This window comes from Aythya ferina, assembly GCF_964211825.1.
Source record: "Aythya ferina genome assembly, chromosome: 33".
Taxonomy (NCBI): domain Eukaryota; kingdom Metazoa; phylum Chordata; class Aves; order Anseriformes; family Anatidae; genus Aythya; species Aythya ferina.
Genome location: NC_140330.1, coordinates 593,030 through 612,556, shown reverse-complemented (window position 1 = coordinate 612,556; position 19,527 = coordinate 593,030). Strand labels below are relative to the sequence as shown.

The window sequence follows — 19,527 nt, the reverse complement described above, 5'->3', positions numbered from 1 at the left end:
TCCAAATTGACTGGCATGAACTAGCTGGTAAACCTCTTCTTCCCCTGATCTTGTTTACATTTCTTAAATGATAGTATGAGAGGTGTCTTTGTGGCTCTTTTCCTTTAGTGAGACCCCTAGGTGCTAACTCACCAGATTAGTTCCTGTTTCAACTGGCCTATGATGCCTGTGATTTCATGATGTTTACCAGTGTGTGAATTCTCACAGGCAGCCTCTCAATTATATGGAAAACATGTCTTCAGTATGTCTTCAAACTGCAACATTCCTTAGCAAAAATGTTTGAAGCTGAGTAAGAAACTAGTTCAAAACACTTTAGTTCTATACCTGATGATGATTTTGTTCCATACTTTGACCATAATTTCTAGCCTGCCTGGAAAACAGAACTTTGGTGTTAGCTAAAATGCATAACTTTCAACTGTTATAGCAAATATTAATCATTTGTTGGCCTTATTAAATTGGTGTTTAAAAAATCGGTTTTCTAGGAATCTTAAGCCTTATGCTTGTAGGGGAATTCAGAAGCTTTTTCAATATCCGTATCTTATGTCAACTAAAAATTTCATATATATATTCCTAGTTGTTCCATCCCTCAAGGCAAGCTGGTAGCAAAACTTATAACCCGTAGCACTTGCACAGCACTGCCTTCTGCATTGCAGATTCTAACAAGTATTTTGAATTCCTGTTTTTACTTAAACGTCGCTAAGGTAGCTGAAGCTGTACTTAGATTGTTTTCCATATACATACAGGATGGAGGTATAGCTTTCAAAGAAAATGTAAAATATAAACAAGTTTGAATTCATAGACAATGGATACTTGATACTCAGTTATACACTTTCATTGTAGAGTTTCATTTTTAGTTTAACACTAATTGCACGGTCAATATGCTGAGATCAAGCAGTCTCAGAGACCCGAACAGAGCTTGGAAATTGGAGTAGTAGTGCTGAGATGTCTGGTCTCATTGAACTTGGCATGCCTGATTGGAGCAGTGGACCTGCATCACCACAGAACTGAGTACTAATCAATTTATTTGACCAATAAACTTCACACTCTGCAGACTGCAGCATAGCCTTACCCCTAAGAAATGAAACGCACCCCAGCTAAAACATCTTGATTAAACTTTGTGTCCAGCAAGTTTGTGGCTTCTAATATATTTAACTTGGTTTTGGTGTGCTTTCCCTAATGTGGTAAGGCTGGTATAGATTCTCACTGAGGTATCTGCTTGGTGACTGCAATCTTAGTCTTAGGGAAAAAATACATCAGTGTGGGAAAAGTACTGTGTTATGGGGTTGGTGATTCCTAATGCTTGGTCTGTGAAGAGATTACAATGTGCTAGTGGTTGGGTAGGGATTTCTAGGTTCTGGCTATGACAAAGTTTTGTGATAAAGATTGGCCTGAGTCTAGATTTCTGCAACTGTTCTAAGTGCACTTCCATGCAATTCTGACATTCATAGGTATTACAGTTTTGCACCTACATAAAATCTGCTTGATCTTTGGGGAATGAAAAAAAAAAAAAAGGATGATGACCTGTTTAATTTACTGTGAACACGTTAATTTATCCTGAAAACTTGTAACTCAATGCCAAAACAGGTGATTCTAAACGATAGTTGAAACCAATTTACTAAGCCTGATATCAGCAAGTGGTCTGTGTTAACTTACCTATTTTTTATGTCTTAAAATGAGTCTTGTCCTTAAAAAGCTTGTCCATTATGACTACTCATGGAAGAAAGTCATGTGGAATGGAACAAAATTTACTGAACCGGTAAGTAAAACCTATATTTTTCTATTAGTTCCATTGTTTCAACTCTTCTGACGCTTATGGACAGCATAGATAACAGAGGGGAGATTGTGGTAATCGGAGCTACCAACAGACTGGATTCTATAGATCCTGCTTTACGAAGACCAGGACGCTTTGACAGAGAGTTCCTCTTCAAATTGCTAAATACAGAGGTGAGAACTTAAATTCAACATTAGTGCTACCATGGCAAAGTCCAACTTTATAGGGAAAAAAAAAATGACAACTTGAACAAAAGAGTGATATGTGGAGACACTGCCTTGTTCCATGGAGGGCAAATCTGGTACTGGATATATATGGTCAGGATGATACCACCAAGTAGTTAGTTCTATAACCAAACCTTTCATTTCCAAAGTTGTACCTGTTTACTTAATTATTTAGTCCACTTGGGCGCTTTCATCATGAAGTTGTGTTTTTGGTCTCAATCCTTCACTTATGAATGAATAGGGGACGTGTTTGCATTTGATTGTGCCCCGGATCAGTGATAGTAGTTTGAGTCATAATTTTGTCTTTTTTTTTCTTACTAGGAAATTAAGAAAGAAATCTCAGCCTTCTGGTCCGACACGTAGTCTTCAACATACTTTTTACTCTCCAGAGGCTTTTGTTGCACACTGTTCTGTTATTTGTAAGCAATTTAGTAAATAGTATCTCATATAGGTATATAAAATTTAATATATACGTATTTTAAGATATTTTAAATAAATTTGTTTATTTGACCTTTCTTAAATATATTTAAGTACTTTTATTTGATATTTTTGTTCTATATATGTAGCTCTCTTTTTATTATCCTATATATATATAGAATCATAGAATCATAGAATCATAGAATCATAGAATATCCTGAGTTGGAAGGGACCCTTAAGGATCATCAAGTCCAACTCTCGACACCGCACAGGTCTACCCAAAAGTTCAGACCATGTGCCTAAGTTCACAGTCCAATCTCTTCTTAAATTCAGACAGGCTCGGTGCAGTGACCACTTCCCTGGGGAGCCTGTTCCAGTGTGCAACCACCCTCTCTGTGAAGAACCCCCTCCTGACGTCCAGCCTAAATTTCCCCTGCCTCAGCTTAACCCCGTTCCCGCGGGTCCTGTCACTAGTGTTAATGGAGAAAAGGTCTCCTGCCTCTTGACAACCCCTTACGAGGAAGTTGTAGACTGCGATGAGGTCTCCCCTCAGCCTCCTCTTCTCCAGGCTGAACAGGCCCAGTGACCTCAGCCGTTCCTCGTACGTCTTCCCCTCCAGGCCTTTCACCATCTTTGTAGCCCTCCTCTGGACACTTTCCAACAGTTTCATGTCCTTTTTATACTGTGGTGCCCAGAACTGCACACAGTACTCGAGGTGAGGCCGCACCAGCGCAGAGTAGAGCGGGACAATCACCTCCCTTGACCTACTAGCGATGCCGTTCTTGATGCACCCCAGGATACGATTGGCCCTCCTGGCTGCCAGGGCACACTGCTGGCTCATATTCAACTTGCTGTCTACCACGACCCCCAGATCCCTCTCTTCTAGGCTGCTCTCCAGCGTCTCATCGCCCAGTCTGTACATGCAGCCAGGGTTTCCCCGTTCCAGGTGCAGGACCCGGCACTTGCTCTTATTGAACTTCATGCGGTTGGTGATCGCCCAGCTCTCCAACCTGTCCAGATCCCTCTGCAAGGCCTTTACGCCCTCATTCGAGTCCACAACTCCTCCAAGTTTGGTGTCATCAGCAAACTTGCTCAAAATACCCTCTATTCCTACATCCAGATCATTTATAAAAATATTGAAAAGTACCGGCCCTAAAATGGAGCCTTGAGGGACCCCACTGGTGACCGCCCGCCAGCCTGACGCAGCTCCATTTACCATAACCCTTTGGGCCCTGCCCGTTAGCCAATTGCTCACCCATCGTATGATGTTTTTATTTAGCTGTATGGTGGACATTTTGTCCAGTAGGATCCTATGGGAAACCGTGTCAAAAGCCTTGCTGAAGTCCAAAAAAATCACATCAGCTGGTTTCCCTTGGTCCACCATACGGGTGATCTTATCATAAAAGGAAATCAGGTTAGTTAGGCAGGACCTACCCTTCACAAACCCATGCTGGCTGGGACCAATGACTGCTTTGTCCCCCAGGTGCGCCTCAATAAGTCCGAGAACCAACTTCTCCATGATTTTACCAGGCACTGACGTGAGACTGACAGGCCTGTAATTGCTAGGGTCTTCTTTCTGACCCTTCTTGAAAATTGGCACAACATTTGCCAGCTTCCAGTCTACTGGGACCTCTCCAAATTCCCAGGATCGTTGAAAAATAATTGATAGAGGTTCCGCGATGACATCCGCCAGCTCTTTCAGCACCCGGGGATGAATCCCATCCGGACCCATGGACTTGTAGGGATCCAGGTGGAGTAGCAAATCCCGCACACGTTCAGGGTCAGTTGGGAGTTTGTCATCCCCACCGTCCCGGTCCTCCAGCTCAGGGCACCCTGGGTCCCGAAGCCCATCATCGGCATTGAAGACAGAGGCAAAGAAGGCGTTAAGCGTCTCTGCTTTGCCTACGTCAAAGGATAATAGAGAAGTGAGAAACAAAGGAAAGAAACCAAAAGCACCTTCCCCCCTCATCCACCCTCTTCCACCTCCTCCCCCCGAGCGGGGGGGGGTCCCATTGGACCGCACGGCCCGCCCCTCGCCGGGGCCCCCGCGGTCCGATTCGTGGAGGAGCCTCCTGTGGTCCCGCCCCTTCGGCCCTTCTGTGGTCACGCCTCTCCGCTGTCAATCACAGCCGGACCCGATTCTGAGTGGGCAGCGGCGCGGGGCGCATTGTGGGGGCCGGAGCAGAGCGGTCGCCATGGAGACGGGGCCTGGTCCCGCTCTGCGAGCCTGACCCCCGGCCCCTGACCTCTTCTTGACCTTTACCAGTGACCCCGGCCCCAAATGAGACCCCCCAAGGCGTCCCCATTGACTCCCCAGTCAGTAGGATTGTAAAGTACGAATGTTTATTCAGCACAGGGCAGAGCAGGGGATAGTCCCACCAAAGACGTGCGCACCCGACGTGGCAACTTGCCTTGCTTATCTGCAGCAAAGAGTTACGTAGGCCTGAAGTTTCACAACGCGCCCGTACCTATTCATAGCCTGTCCCCGCTTCGTCTTAAAATGAGTCCCAAGCAGTCATTGCTGGAAACTCCTCCCATCTGCGCTTGCGCAGTGTGTCTTGGTGGTGGTCGTCGGGGGTCGTGGGGATGAAGGTTGGTGACTCTTCCTTGTCACTGCTCCTTGACCTCTTGTCTCTGCGCAGACTCAGTTGCTCCTTGGCTCTTGTCCATCTGCAGTGTAATACACAATAAATGTTTGTTCATTGTCTTTTGTATTATAAAAACAAGGAGTTCTGTTTGAGGAACGGGAGTTGTGAAAACTCCCTGTTGAAGTAAGGAGCTGTATAATGCTTTGCTAGACACTATGAAAATTCTTTTGCTTAATGTAACAAAATAGAGAACCCCCTCCCCTTCTCTCCTTCTGCATCTCAGTAGCCTCTTTTGTTAAAAAACCACTGCTGCAAAGCTCATGTAACCATCTCCTGATAAGTTGTTAAACTAGTGTATCAACATCTTGCCTTCCTGTCTCACGCTGGGCCAACATGACCAAATAAAGAAAGAAGTTGAACCACAATGCTGAGGAAGACTACGGCCTTCATCTTCACGACCACCAGAGGGACAGAGACGACCCCCTAGCAACAGCGCGCGCAGTCGCAGAATATACCAGGATGTGCTGCGTAATCCTGAAATCACCAAGATATAAAAAGGGACCGTGGGGGGGGATGAGGTGCGCGCCGTTGGTGGAGCCGAGACTCCCCGGCCGCCCAGCGCTGTTTTGCTTGCTGTTGCTTACTCAATAAATTCCTTTCTATTATTAATGCAATGCTCTCTGAAAATTAATTAAGGGGGCAACTTATAACACGCAGGACCAGTTTCTGCCAGTTTCTTAAGACAGGCTCTCAGTCTTCGTGGGAGACTGACCTTGGGAAGGGGCCCACGGCTTCTCGCTTTAGGTAATTTGCACGGGACAGGGCAGGAGTGATTCAAAGATCGAAGCCGAAATTCCTTTAAGTGGTATATTCTTTATTGCAGTGCTGGATGCACGGGGGATCTCTCCACCTATCGTGCATACTCAAAGCAGAAAGCAGTCTTGAATTTATACAATATTCTATCAATATTCTACAAGCACCTATACATATGCATTACCTATCCCCGCCTTCCCTCGCTTCTCATGCCAATTAGTCTTTTGGCACCTTGCGCCTGCGCAGAGCCTTCCAAGAATTGTGGGCAGGGGTCTTTGGGACGTGGGCAGGGGTCTTTGGGAGGAAGACCCCGAGTCTTCCTCACAGTGTACTTTTCACCTTTGGTCAGGAATCTGCTGAATTGGCATATTTCTTAATTGCAAGAGCTGGTTGTTGCTAATTCTCCCATTTGTTGTATCTTTATAATGAATTCCAATGTCCAGTTTCGAGATTTATAGTCCTTACATTCGTTTCTCTGTCCGTCTGCCGCTTCCTTATCATGAGTTCCAGTGTCTTGTTTCGAGATATACAGTCCATGTCTGGGGATTGTTCTTGCCTCCCCAATACCTCCCCAATACCTCCTTAATCAATCCCCCCTTTTCTTTTCCCATGCAAATTCTTTTGCATCAGATACTTTCATTATTTACAGTAACACAACAAAGCAGGCATCTAAACAACATGCACACAAATATTCCTAACACTACTAATACGATTAGAGCAATGAATACTTGTTTCAACCATTGGAAATTGGGCAACCAGGAGGTTAACTTATTCCATATTTCACTAAAACTCCATGAAAGATCATCTTTACTGATCTCATGTAGGATCCTTGTCTGCTTCCATATTTCTTCCAGGTCGGTAGAGATCCTTCCACTCTGCTCTACATACATACAACAACTTGTGTTTATTACTGTGTGGAGGAATGGTTAAGTGAAGTAGGTCATGTGCATGTTGAGCAGCTAGGAGGTCGTGAGTTAAGAAAGTATCGAACGCAGCTCATATGAGTCTGAGAAAGTACGTAACGTCTGGGAGCTAATCAGGCACAAGGACACGATATCCGTTGGAGGTTTGGGAAAGTACTAACTGTGTTATTTCGGTTGATGGGAGTGAGAAACTAGCTGATAAAATAGAGAAATGCACTAACCAATCATGAGCTTAACTTTTGCAATATGTATGAGCTAATTATATTGAATTAGATAAAAGACGACTGAGCTATCCAATAAATCGAAGTTCACTGATCACTCATATTGAGCGTCTGTGTCTTCCTTCCGTCGACAACAAATGTCCTCGCAACAAATGGCGCCCGAACAGGGACCAATCTGAACGGGAACAGGGACTCCGCTGGAGTTGAACCTGCGAGCCACGGTTGGACGGAATACGGGAACTGGTCCTGCAACGCAGCTCAGGAGGTGAAAAGGATGAAAAATTGCTGAATCCCCGCACCCGAGGTCTGAAAGGTGAAAGGGATGAAAACTTGGAATCCCCGCACCCGGAGCTCGGAAAGGGAGTCCTCGCACCCGGGATGAGCCTATAGAGGGTCCTGCCGGAAAGCGCCGCCGAGGTCTTTGCAAAGGCTGCAACGGTACCGACGTATATAAAGGTATGGAGAGACAAGCGGCGTATGATTTGCTCAAATGCTTTTTAGAAAAGCGGAGCACGCAGCTTATAGACTGCAAAAAGGATTTACCAGGATTATTAGCATATGGAGTAGCGCAGGGTTGTTTTATCAATCCTGATACAGTTTTTGAACAAACAGTGTGGCGTAAATTTGGGGACAAATTGTTTGATGAAAATAAGGCTGCTGAAAAGTTATTGAAGCCTTGGAGAGCAGTCACTAACGCCTTAGTTATACATCAGGCTGAGCAGAGAGTCGCTGCTGCCGTTACAGAGCAACTGGGATTGCCGGGAAGTGCTGGAGCTGGGGATTGCCCACTGCCGCCTTCAGTGAGAATGATAACGCTGCCTCAGGGGGCTACGGGGCAATGGGAGCCTCCCCCCCCTCAGTCACCGCCACGAGCAGCGCTGCACTTGGAGCTCACCGTGAGGCGAGTCGGCACAGAGAAGAGGGACGGACATCAGGACCCTGCAGCCTGTCTGATGGAAGCAGCAGCGGCTGTGCTGCTTCTCTCTGGCATTCTTTTTATAAGAGGTTTACCTTGCAATGCAAAAGAGATACTAACTGGAGTGTTAATAATTGTATGTGTTATTCTTAAATGTCCAGGTATTTTGTGTTGAAAGTATTTGTGTAAGGGTAAAGTTTTAAAACAAAGTGTTGCAAGTCACTTCAGGAGGAACACAATGAGAGACAATACTTGTTTGTTTGGTTATGATTCTAAATTATATTGGCCGCACGTATTGTTTGCTTATCATTCTAAATTATATTCTTGTGGTATGATTGAGGTTGTGGTATGATTGAGAGTGAGATGTGCCAGAGGCCTCTGAGTGTACAATTGTGCTCTGAGTGTACAATTGTGCTCTGGGTGTGCAAGTGTGCTCTGGGTGTGCAAGTGTGCTGTGTACTGTGTTAGTGAGAGCCCATTTATTGCCATAGTACAGGCTGAAATCATAGGAAATGAGTACTGGTCGAGCAAAATCATGTTTCACAAGTATGGAGTCATTGTGTGAAGTAGCCACTTGGAGAAACTTAAGGGAACGTACTGTTTAAAACTTTTTGATCATAATGAGTCAATTCACAAATCCATTACTTTCTTGAAAGAGCACATGAGAAAGAGTCAATATGGTATCAATCCTTTCAATCAATGGTTCACTGATTTGTTTGAAACAATGCATAGATGGTTACTGGGATTAGTCAAAGGGGGATTAAAGATTCTGTTCGCTGTGGTGTCAATCATCATTGCATGTAGTACTGTGATAAATGTGGTTAAAGGGTTACTTGCAAAAATGCTATAAAATGTTATAGAGATTTTGAAATGGTGCCGGAAACAGGTACCCAGTGGATCACTGCAAAGTGGACTGAAGCAGCTTTAGAATCTGCACACGCCGAAGACAACCAGGAAGAGGTTCCTGATAATTATTCTGACAATGACGTGGGTTGTGACACCTCAAGGACTGTCAAGAACAGCCTTTGATCACTATCGAGTGATTAGGTTTAAGTGTGTTACTATTAAGTTGTGTTACTTACTATTAATTGTGTTACCATTAAGTGCTTACAGTAATTGTAGTGTTATTAGGGTTAAGTTGTATAGTTGTGTTATGTTATGTACCCTTTCAGAACATGCTTGTTTGGGGTCCCAATAGGGGATCCAAAGGAACCGAGTGAAATGTTAGCACCATATTCTGCCAGTATTACTCTGCTTAATGGATCTTTTTCTGACTGTAGGAACTGCACATGCTTTGACTAGCATTAATAAGCTTGCTTGTTGGGCTGTTAAACAATCAAATGTAACAACTGAGATTATTACCGAAATGGCACAAGATATGGATAGTCTTAGGCATGCTGTGTTACAAAATAGGGCTGCAATTGATTTTTGCTTTTAGCGCAAGGACATGGATGTGAAGATGTAGAAGGAATGTGTTGCTTTAATCTCTCTGGTCATGGTCAATCAATTCACAATCAATTGAAATGGCTAAGGGATCATACACAAAAAAATTACGATACAGAATAATTGGTTTGATGATTGGCTTAAATCTGTCTTTGGAAATGCAGGGGGATGGGTTTTTTACTTAATCAAAGAGGGACTTCGCCTTTTGCTTATAATTATGTTGATTATAATTGCTGCGCGGGTAGTCTTTAACTGCTTATCTAGGAAGCTTGAACAACTCACTGAAAAGGCATTTGTAGCCCAAATTAAGAACGGGGGAATTGTGGAGGAATGGTTAAGTGAAGTAGGTCATGTGCATGTTGAGCAGCTAGGAGGTCGTGAGTTAAGAAAGTATCGAACGCAGCTCATATGAGTCTGAGAAAGTACGTAACGTCTGGGAGCTAATCAGGCACAAGGACACGATATCCGTTGGAGGTTTGGGAAAGTACTAACTGTGTTATTTCGGTTGATGGGAGTGAGAAACTAGCTGATAAAATAGAGAAATGCACTAACCAATCATGAGCTTAACTTTTGCAATATGTATGAGCTAATTATATTGAATTAGATAAAAGACGACTGAGCTATCCAATAAATCGAAGTTCACTGATCACTCATATTGAGCGTCTGTGTCTTCTTTCTGTCGACAACAAATGTCCTCGCAACATTACTGTACAGACTCCCCCTTGAGTGGCCAGTAACAAGTCTAGGGTCATCCGATTTTGTAATACTACCTGTGATAAACTAGATATCTCTTCTTGTTGAGCCTTTATAGCATACAGAATTTTGTTTTCTAACTTCTCTATAATTGCAGAAATATTAACTATTGCCTTTTCCAATTCACTCACTCCTAACCATGTGATAAACCATCACACAAAACTATGAAAAGGGGTGTGTCTCTCTACCAATGTATTGTTAATTTTTCATCTGATTCTCCGGATATGATTTCTCAGGTAACCTCGAGGCACTACATCATGTACTGTCATATTGGGGACTACCGCTCCAAGAGTGCAAGTTCCCTTCCAATTCTCAGGCAAGACCTTACAGGCTGTATCATTGCATAGCCAATACCACCCTTTTCCTTCTGGAACCGTCCAGCTGGTTGAATTTGCCCAGCCGCTAGTCGTACTAATATCAATTGTTCAATTACAAGATGTCTGATTTCCCACATAAGTAGTATCCGTATTTATACAATGCTGTTTTCCTATACCCTTAGGCGGGTTACACCTTTGTACACATACATAATAGGATTCTAACGGCATGAAGCTACTCACTTCTAGTTCCAAAACTGCTTAATATTTTCGACCCCAAGATGTGTTTTCCCACAAATTAGTCCAAGATAAGTTTGCAGGCAAGGGAATCCTGATTAACGATACACCCTTATTCCCATGCTGTGGCAGATGGGTGCATACCCAACAGTTTGTCTTATTAGTTACTTGAGAAATTGTTTGTATTAAGGTCAGGTGTAAGTTCTCATCCCAAGTTGCCCACCCTGAATCCGAGAACTGCACCCCTGCAATCATTAGGATCTGGAAAACCGTAATTTTGTTGGTCCAATTGGAGTGGTGGTCTATATCCTCGCCGGGACCTTCTTCACCCTTGAATTGTGGATCCAAGCTGCTTGCTTCTTAATCTTAATGGCGGTGTGTGTTGTCAGTAATACTTGGTATGGTCCCATCCACTTTCCTTCCATTTTTCCTGTAGGGGTTGTCCTGAAAAAGTCTTTATATATATATAATTCCCGAGCTTAAAGGGGTGGATTGGTTGATCCAACCCTCTAGCCCTGGTCCCTAAAACAAATTTATGTACTTTATTTAATTGTTTCTGAAGTTCAGTTATATAAGCATATAAATATTCTGATCCTAACTGCGTTAGGTCCTCTCCACTAAATAGAAATTGCTATGGCCTTCCATATAAGATTTTGAAGGGACTCAAATTCCCTTTTATTCTAGGTTTAACTCTAATTCCAAGTAATGCTAAAGGGAGGGATTGAGGCCATGACAAATTAGCTTCTTATCCAATTTTAGCTATTTATTGTTTAATTAAATGGTTCATTTTTTCTACCTGTCCACTTGCCTGTGGTCTATAAGGAGTATGCAGTTGCCAATCTATCTTTAGAATCTTACTTATCTGTTCTACCACTTGTGCACAAAAATGTGAAACTCTATCAGAAGACATTGCTACTAGAATCCCAAAGCATGGTATTATTTCATTTAACAAGACTTTAACCACTTCTCTTGCTTTGTTTGTTCGACAGGGAAAGGCTTCAGGCCTTCCTGAAAACGTGTCAGTCAGAACCAGTAATAATGATATCCCCCTTTTCTAGGGAGTTCTGAAAAATCAATTTGCCACTGTTGCCCCGAATAATTTCCTTTACCGATTATTCCAAATTTTATTCTATTCTTGGTATTGGGGTTATTGTGTAAGCAAATGCTACATTGTTGAGTTACTTGTTTTATCATATCGTCCCACTAATGTCTGACTCAGGCTCTTATGCAGTGTGCCAGCTCCCCAATGCGTTTTATTGTGTTCTGTAAGAACTATGGGCCATGTCAAACTAGAGGGTATTACTATGTGGTTATCTTTTAAATATACTCATCCATCTGGTTTCATTTTACCTTTCAAATCTTCAATTAATTTTAAGTCTTCTTTTGTATAATTTGGATATAGTTTGGATTTTACCGTCTGGTATCAAAGACAATGCCTTCACCTCAGTTATTTCAGCTGCCTGCTTAGCCTCTGCCAATCGATTTCCAATTTCAAAATCGGTGTTCCCCTTTTGGTGTCCCTGACAATGCATGATAGCTACCTTTTCTGGTTGTTTTACAGCCTCTAACAATTTTAAAATTTCTTCAGCATACTTTGTGTTTTCACTGAGCGGTCAGCAATCCATGTTCTTTCCAAATTGCTCCATGAGCATGTACCACGCCGAATGTATATTTAGAATCTGTCCAAATATTTACCCTTTTTCCTGCTGCCAGTTCCAATGCTCTCGTGAGAGCAACTATCTCCGCCTTTTGAGCTGATGTTCCAGGGGGTAAAGGCTTAGACTCGATTACCTGCTGAGTAGTTGTTATAGCATATCCAGCTTTACATTGTCTTTGCATAACAAAACTGCTCCCATCCGTGAACCAAGTTTCTTCCGCATCTTCCATGGGCTCCTCCTTAAGGTCTGGTCAGCTGGAATACACAGTCTCTATAGTTTCTAAACAATCGTGAATCACAGGCTGTGCCGGAGCATCACTAAGAAAAGAGGCTAGATTCACAATATTAGTTATCACAATTTCCACGTTGTCCTGTTCTACCAATATTGCTTGATATTTCAAAATCATCAATTCTTGTTTAAGTTGTTTAAAGACTTTTTGTGCTTCTCCAGTCCAGACTAACTTTGACTGGTTAATCTTTATCAATTCACATAGAGGCTTTACCAATAGTCCATAATTATAAATCCAAAGGCGACACCAACCTGTCATTCCTAAAAAGGTTTGTAGCTCCTTTACCATTTGAGGTTCTGGAGTCTGGCAAATGACTTCCTTATGTTCAGTTCCTAGTTCTCGTTGTCCTTCCGAAATTTCAAATCCCAGATAGGTCACACTTTGTTGAGCCAGCTGGACTTTCTGTCAAGAGACTTGATATCCATTTAAACCCAGAAAATTGAGACGACTTATAGTCCATTGAATACAACTCCCTTTAGTCTCGGTAGCTATTAAGAGATCATCTACACATTGTAACAAAGCACCTTCAGTGTCCGGAGGCATCCATGTTTTGAGTTCCCTTGCTAATTGGTTTCCAAAAATAGTGGGGCTATTCTTGAATCCTTGAGGTAGTAATGTCCACGTAAGCTGCGTCTTTCTGCCTGAATCGGGATTTTCCCATTCAAAGGCGAATAGGTTTTGGCTTTCTGTGGCTAAGCCTAGGCAGAAGAAGGCATCTTTTAAATCCAGCACGGTAAACCAGGCTTGACTATTCTTTAATTTAGTCAGCAAAGTATAAGGGTTTGCCACTACTGGATGTATATCCTCAGTGATTTTATTTATGGCCCTCAAATCCTGAACTAGCCTATAGCTTTTTCATCTGCCTTTTTAATTGGCAATATGGGTGCATTGTATTCTGATTCGCATTCAATCAATAATCTATACTGTAAAAATTTATTAATTATCTCTTTAATTCCTTTCCTATCTTCTATCCTCAAAGGATATTACTTATCCTTAACGGGTTTCTCTCCTGGCTTTAATTTAATAATTATTAAGGTCACATTTTTAGCTCTTTCAGGGGTTTCAGTAGCCCAAACTCCTGGACATACTTGATCTGTGATCTCTAAAGGTATTTCACTTTTAGGGTCAGTTTGTATTAGTGCCAAGCTTAACACATTTGTTAGTTCTTCTCCTATACTTAATTCCATTTTCCCTTTTTCAAAGACAATTTCTGCTCCTACTTGCTCTAATAAATCTCTACCTAAGAGTGCCCATGAGGAGCTAGGCATATATAAAAATCTGTGTATGCCCCATTGTTTCCCTAACTTGTACTTCAAAGGTTCACAAAAATAAGCCTTTTCGGTTACACCTTGTCCTGGTTTCAGTTAGAACAGAGTTAATTTTCTTCCTAGTAGCTGGTAGAATGCTATGTTTTGGCTTAGGATGAGAAGAGTGCTGATAACACCCCGATGTTTTAATTGTTAAAGAGCAGTGCTTATACCAAGCCAAGGACATCTCAGCCTTTTGCCCTGTACTGCCAACAGGCAGGCTGGGGGTGCAGTAAGAGCTGGGAGGGGACAGACCCAGGACAGGTGACCCAAACCAGCCAAAGGAGTATTCCATACCATCTGACGTCAGGCTAAACAATACATAGGGGTGGCTAGCCGGGGGGAGGGGGCCAGACTGCTTGGGGTTAGGCTGGGCATCGGTCAGCGGGTGGTGAGCAATTGCATTGTGCATCACTTGTTTGTACACATTATTAGTAGTGGTACTATTATCATCATTGTATTATTATTATTATTATTATTATTATTATTATTATTATTATTATTATTATTATTATTATTATTATTTTCCTGTCTTATTAAACTGTCTTTATCTCAACTCACGGGCTTCACTTTCCATTTCTCTCCCTCGTCCCAGAGAGGGAGGTGGAGGGTGAGCAAACGGCTGTGTGGTGTTTAGCTGCCGGCCGGGTTAAACCATGACACATCTTTTACCCTAACATAATAATTCTGTGAAGGCATTAATGCTTGATTTAGAACTGAATATGTTGCCCCATATCAATAAGAAATTTCACTTCCATTCCTCCCCTAGCTTCATTATAACCAGTGGAGGATCCGCTAGGGTAGATTCCCCAGGTCCCCATTATTCCTGTTGAAATCAGGGGTCAATTACCCTAGGAAAAGGCTAGTCAATTTGTCCTCCGAAGCCAGGTCCAAACCGTTTTGTTTTATTTATTTATTTATTTATTTTCATTACATTTCAGAGTTGGTCTAAAAATTCTATAGGGGTTTCTTTTAGACCTTGTTGGAAGCATATTCTCAATTCCCAATTCATCCAGGTTTTAGTATTTACTTAACCGTTCATAATTTTCAGGATGATTTGGGTCTTAGCGGGGGTCGGTCAGGGGAATGCAATTGTCCACAGTTCCCTGAGCGGTCCCATCGGCAATCTGAGCTCGCACATGAACTCAGGTTGTTTTAAGAGTTAACTGCTTTTCTGTTTCTGTGACAACTCTCTGGGACCCATCATGGTCCCTTTGCCCGAAAGGGCTAACACCCGTGATTTTAAGATCTCTGCCTCTGGCAGAGGCAGAACTATTAACATTCCTACATCCTCTTTCCCTGCTCATTCAACTTCAAACACCTTTAACACTTTCAACAACCCTTTTAACACTTCCTTTATCTTTCTCCAGCCTGTACTTCTCTAATGCCAACATCAAAGGTTCAGTCAGGGGCCAACTTAATTCCGTACCTTTTCCCACCAAGATGCTGAAACATCAGTATACAACATTTCATCCTGTTCTGCTTCTCAAAAAAACAACATTAACTGTAGCAAAATATTATAGTTTAAAGTTCCATTTAGGGGCCACTTTTCTCCACATTCCAGCTTATAAAGCGGCCACCACTGATTACGATATTTTATCAATGTTTTCCTGTTCACACTTCCACCGGCAGATCCTCCAATATCCTTCCAGTGACTTAAAACACATCCTAACACACTTTTCTTTAAAATTTCACTGCTTGTTTGCCCCCCCATTTTCCAGTTTACACTTTCAGAATACACATGTTACTTACAAAAGCATATCACAAAACGTATCACTCACAAAAATACGGGCACGCATTATCTTTCAGTAGCGATGTCACAAAACTACTATTACCAGCAATATTGCCAAAATCACAATAACAATAGTCAGAGTCAAATTCCACATGCGATAAGTCAGAAAACCGAACTGTGTAACACCGTAACGATATCTTTCTTATAACAATGCCACGAACCTACTATTACCACCAGGAAAATAGCCAAAATCGCAGTAAAAATAACCAGAGTTAAATACCATACTCCATGAGTCAGAAAACCGAAATAGACAACACAATTCCAGATGGACCTTAAAGCGAGCTCCTTCCTTAAGGTCCCCAAACATATACTTATGGTGCTAACCACAGAGTATATACCAAACACTGCCTCGCAGAAGATCACATTCTGACTTACAGACAGTTCCAGATGACCGGTCTACCAGAAAACCAAACCAGAATAAAGAACATACTCACTTACAATGATGGGATCCTTGTCTGCCTCCGCAGTGATCTGGTGAGTCGAGGAGTCCCTCCGGGAAATCCCGGGGGTACCCTAGGGAGTCCTGTTCCCAGCGGGTCCTGCGGTCCGGCAGAGAGGTTGTCCCATCTGGGGTGCCAGATTGATTCAAAGATCGAAGCCGAAATTCCTTTAAGTGGTATATTCTTTATTGCAGTGCTGGATGCACGGGGGATCTCTCCACCTATCGTGCATACTCAAAGCAGAAAGCAGTCTTGAATTTATACAATATTCTATCAATATTCTACAAGCACCTATACATATGCATTACCTATCCCCGCCTTCCCTCGCTTCTCATGCTAATTAGTCTTTTGGCACCTTGCGCCTGCGCAGAGCCTTCCAAGAATTGTGGGCAGGGGTCTTTGGGACGTGGGCAGGGGTCTTTGGGAGGAAGACCCCGAGTCTTCCTCACAGTGTACTTTTCACCTTTGGTCAGGAATCTGCTGAATTGGCATGTTTCTTAATTGCAAGAGCTGGTTGTTGCTAATTCTCCCATTTGTTGTATCTTTATAATGAATTCCAATGTCCAGTTTCGAGATTTATAGTCCTTACATTTGTTTCTCTGTCCGTCTGCCGCTTCCTTATCATGAGTTCCAGTGTCTTGTTTCGAGATATACAGTCCATGTCTGGGGATTGTTCTTGCCTCCCCAATGCCTCCCCAATACCTCCTTAATCAGGAGCACGAGGCTGCGGAGCAGTCCCCGAGCATAGCCCGCGTCTTCACTCAGTGCCGAGCCATTTCTGTGAGATTGCCTCTTCTCTACCCTCAGCCCGCAGGATGGGGGAGAGACGACCACCCAGAAGCCCCATGCTGGCCTGGGTGGAGCCCGAGGCTCGTCAGGAGAACACAGCTCCCACTGAACACCATGAGCACGTCATGGAGCTGCTGTTGAACGGTGAGCGAGGGCTCCCGTCAGGGGGAGCAGGGCTGGGGCTAGGGAGCAGGGGGGCAGCAAGAGCACCCTGCTCAGCGTCAGGACCAGCATGGCAGCCCAGCCCCCGGACACCCCCAGGGAGGTTGTGCCAAGGGAGCAAGCACGGGGCTGGAGGGAGGCCAGAGCTCCTTCCTCTCCTCCCTCCTGCCTTTGGCCACCCTCTACAACCCTCCTTCTTCTCCTGCCTTCTTAGAAGCTGACAGCTTATGTAATACACAATAAATGTTTGTTCATTGTCTTTTGTATTATAAAAACAAGGAGTTCCGTTTGAGGAGCGGGAGTTGCAAAAGCTCCCTGCTGAAGTAAGGAGCTGTATAGTACTTGGCTAGACGCTATGAAAATTCTTTTGCTTAATGTAACAAAAAAGAGAAGGCCCTCCCCTTCTCTCCTTCTGCATCTCAGCTGCCTCTTTTGTTCAAAGACACTGTTGCAAAGCTCATGTAACCACCTCCTGATAAGTTGCTAAACTAGTGTATCAACATCCTGCCTTCCTGTCTCACGCTGGCCCAACATGACCAAAAAAAACAAAAAACAAGTTGAACCACAACGCCGAGGAAGACTATGGCCTTCATCTTCACGACCACCAGAGGGACAGAGACGACCCCCTAGCAACAGTGCGCGCAGTCGCAGAATATACCAGATGTGTTGCGTAATCCCGGAATTACCAAAATATAAAAAGGGACTCTGGCGGGGGTGAGGTGCGCGCCGTTGGCGGAGCTGAGACTCCCCGGCCGCCCAGCGCTGTTTTGCTTGCTGTTGCTTACTCAATAAATTCCTTTTTATTATTAATGCAATGCTCTCTGAAAATTAATTAAGGGGGCAACTTCTACAACCCTCCTTCTTCTCCTGCCTTCTTAGAAGCTGACAGCTTAGCTGTCTACAAGAAAGAAGCGGAGAGCTTGCACAGCATTCTGTCCTTCGTCAGCAGCACGCAACAGGTAGGTGTGGCCTTGCCATGGTGGCTGTGCCTGTGTCTCCTGAGGGTCGCGCAGCTCTGCTGCCAGGATGCTGGCGGGCTGCTGGCGAGGCAGAGCTGCCGCCCTCCAGGAGCCCCGCACAGCCCTGAGCCCCTCGAGGCTTTGGTCCTGCTGCCGGCCATGGGTCTCCCCTCTCACACTCCCCGTTGGTCTCTCTGACACCCGGCTGCCAGGATAAAGACCTGAAGATGAAGTTCCTAAGGAGCATCATCAGCGTCTGCAGAACTGCCAGAAACTGCGGCCTGTGGTGCGGCCTCGATGCCTTCTGCAACAAATACCAGCTGATATTTGTTTTTGGTATTTGTGAGCAACTTTGTTTCTCACAGGGGGACTACCCCCGTGCCGCCCAGCGCTGAATAAACACACCTACTTTACAATCTTATGGATTGTGGAGTCCGTTTTCCACAAGCCACCTCTCCTAAGCCATTCCCCACCACACCACCTAAAACCCTTACAGCTGCCTACTATGGTAGAGGCTGGAATGCTCAGCACACCATGCAAAGGATTCCCCGGCCCTGCACGTGTTGTTGGAGTTTTAATGGAATGCAGGCGTTTGAAGGTTTTGTGCCTCTCCCTGGCTTAGGAGAGGCAGCAGCACAGTGCCCGCCGGCACCAGCTCGATGTCAGCTGCTCCCTTGGACGTGTCAGGATGAAGATGGTCTGAGTGGCCAGAGACACAACACTTTCCTCCTCGTCATTCTGCAAGGGCTGGAGGACTGCAATGGAGAGCAACAGAGCAGAAATGAAACCCACCTGTCTGCAGAGACTGCGGGCAGAGCCTGCCACCCCTCCACCCATCACTTCCCGCAAAGACACAGAGGGACCAAGGGGTTAGAGTCAGAGAATCATTAACTATCCTGTGTTGGAAGGGATCACTGAGCCCAACTCCTGACTGCACACTGGACGGCACAGGACTTAACACCACATATCCAACAGCTTTGTCCAAATGCTTCTTGAACACCCACAAGCTCGGGCACCATGCCTGCTTGCCTGGGGAGCCTGCTTCAGTGCCCAACCACCCTCTCAGGGAGGAACTTTTCCCCAAAATCTGATCTGAACATCCCCTGACCCGGCTTTAAGCCACTCCCTCGCCTCCTATCACCGGTCGCCTGAGAGGAGAGCTCGGTGCCTCCCTGTCTGCTCCCCGTCACAAGGAAGTTGTAGACAGACGTGTTTTGCTGTTAACATACTCCAGAAAAGCCCTTTCTCTTAGCCACCCCGGTACTGGCCAGCTTCAACCCCAGCCGAGCTTTTGGCCATACAAACTTTCTCCCTTCCCTCTGAAAAAGGTGAATGCCCCCTGCCCCATTGGTCGTGGACCCACACCCCGCTGCCTTCACTCACTGCTGCAGATTTCATGGATCTTCTTCTCGCTCTGGTCCTTGCAGTGCTGTGCAGCAAGACCTAGGCACAAAGCTGCTGTCAGAAGCCTGCAAGGTGCCCCCCAGGCCCACTTGCATGGGGACCCAGTC

At 44.3% G+C, this 19,527-nt stretch overlaps 2 long non-coding RNA genes across 2 annotated transcripts in view; one reads left to right on the top strand and one right to left on the bottom strand.

Annotated features, from left to right (window-relative positions):
• Positions 1-4,733: 4,733 nt before the first annotated feature.
• Positions 4,734-19,527, bottom strand: part of LOC311425697 — a 124,400-nt gene continuing 109,606 nt past the window's right edge. Inside the window, exons 2-3 of the long non-coding RNA XR_014686398.1 lie at positions 17,579-18,336; positions 4,734-5,383 (exon numbers count right to left, since the gene is read on the bottom strand). This is a non-coding gene — a long non-coding RNA (uncharacterized lncRNA). The remainder of the gene's footprint in view (positions 5,384-17,578; positions 18,337-19,527) is intronic.
• Positions 17,550-19,527, top strand: part of LOC311425694 — a 112,320-nt gene continuing 110,342 nt past the window's right edge. Inside the window, exon 1 of the long non-coding RNA XR_014686396.1 lies at positions 17,550-18,270. This is a non-coding gene — a long non-coding RNA (uncharacterized lncRNA). The remainder of the gene's footprint in view (positions 18,271-19,527) is intronic.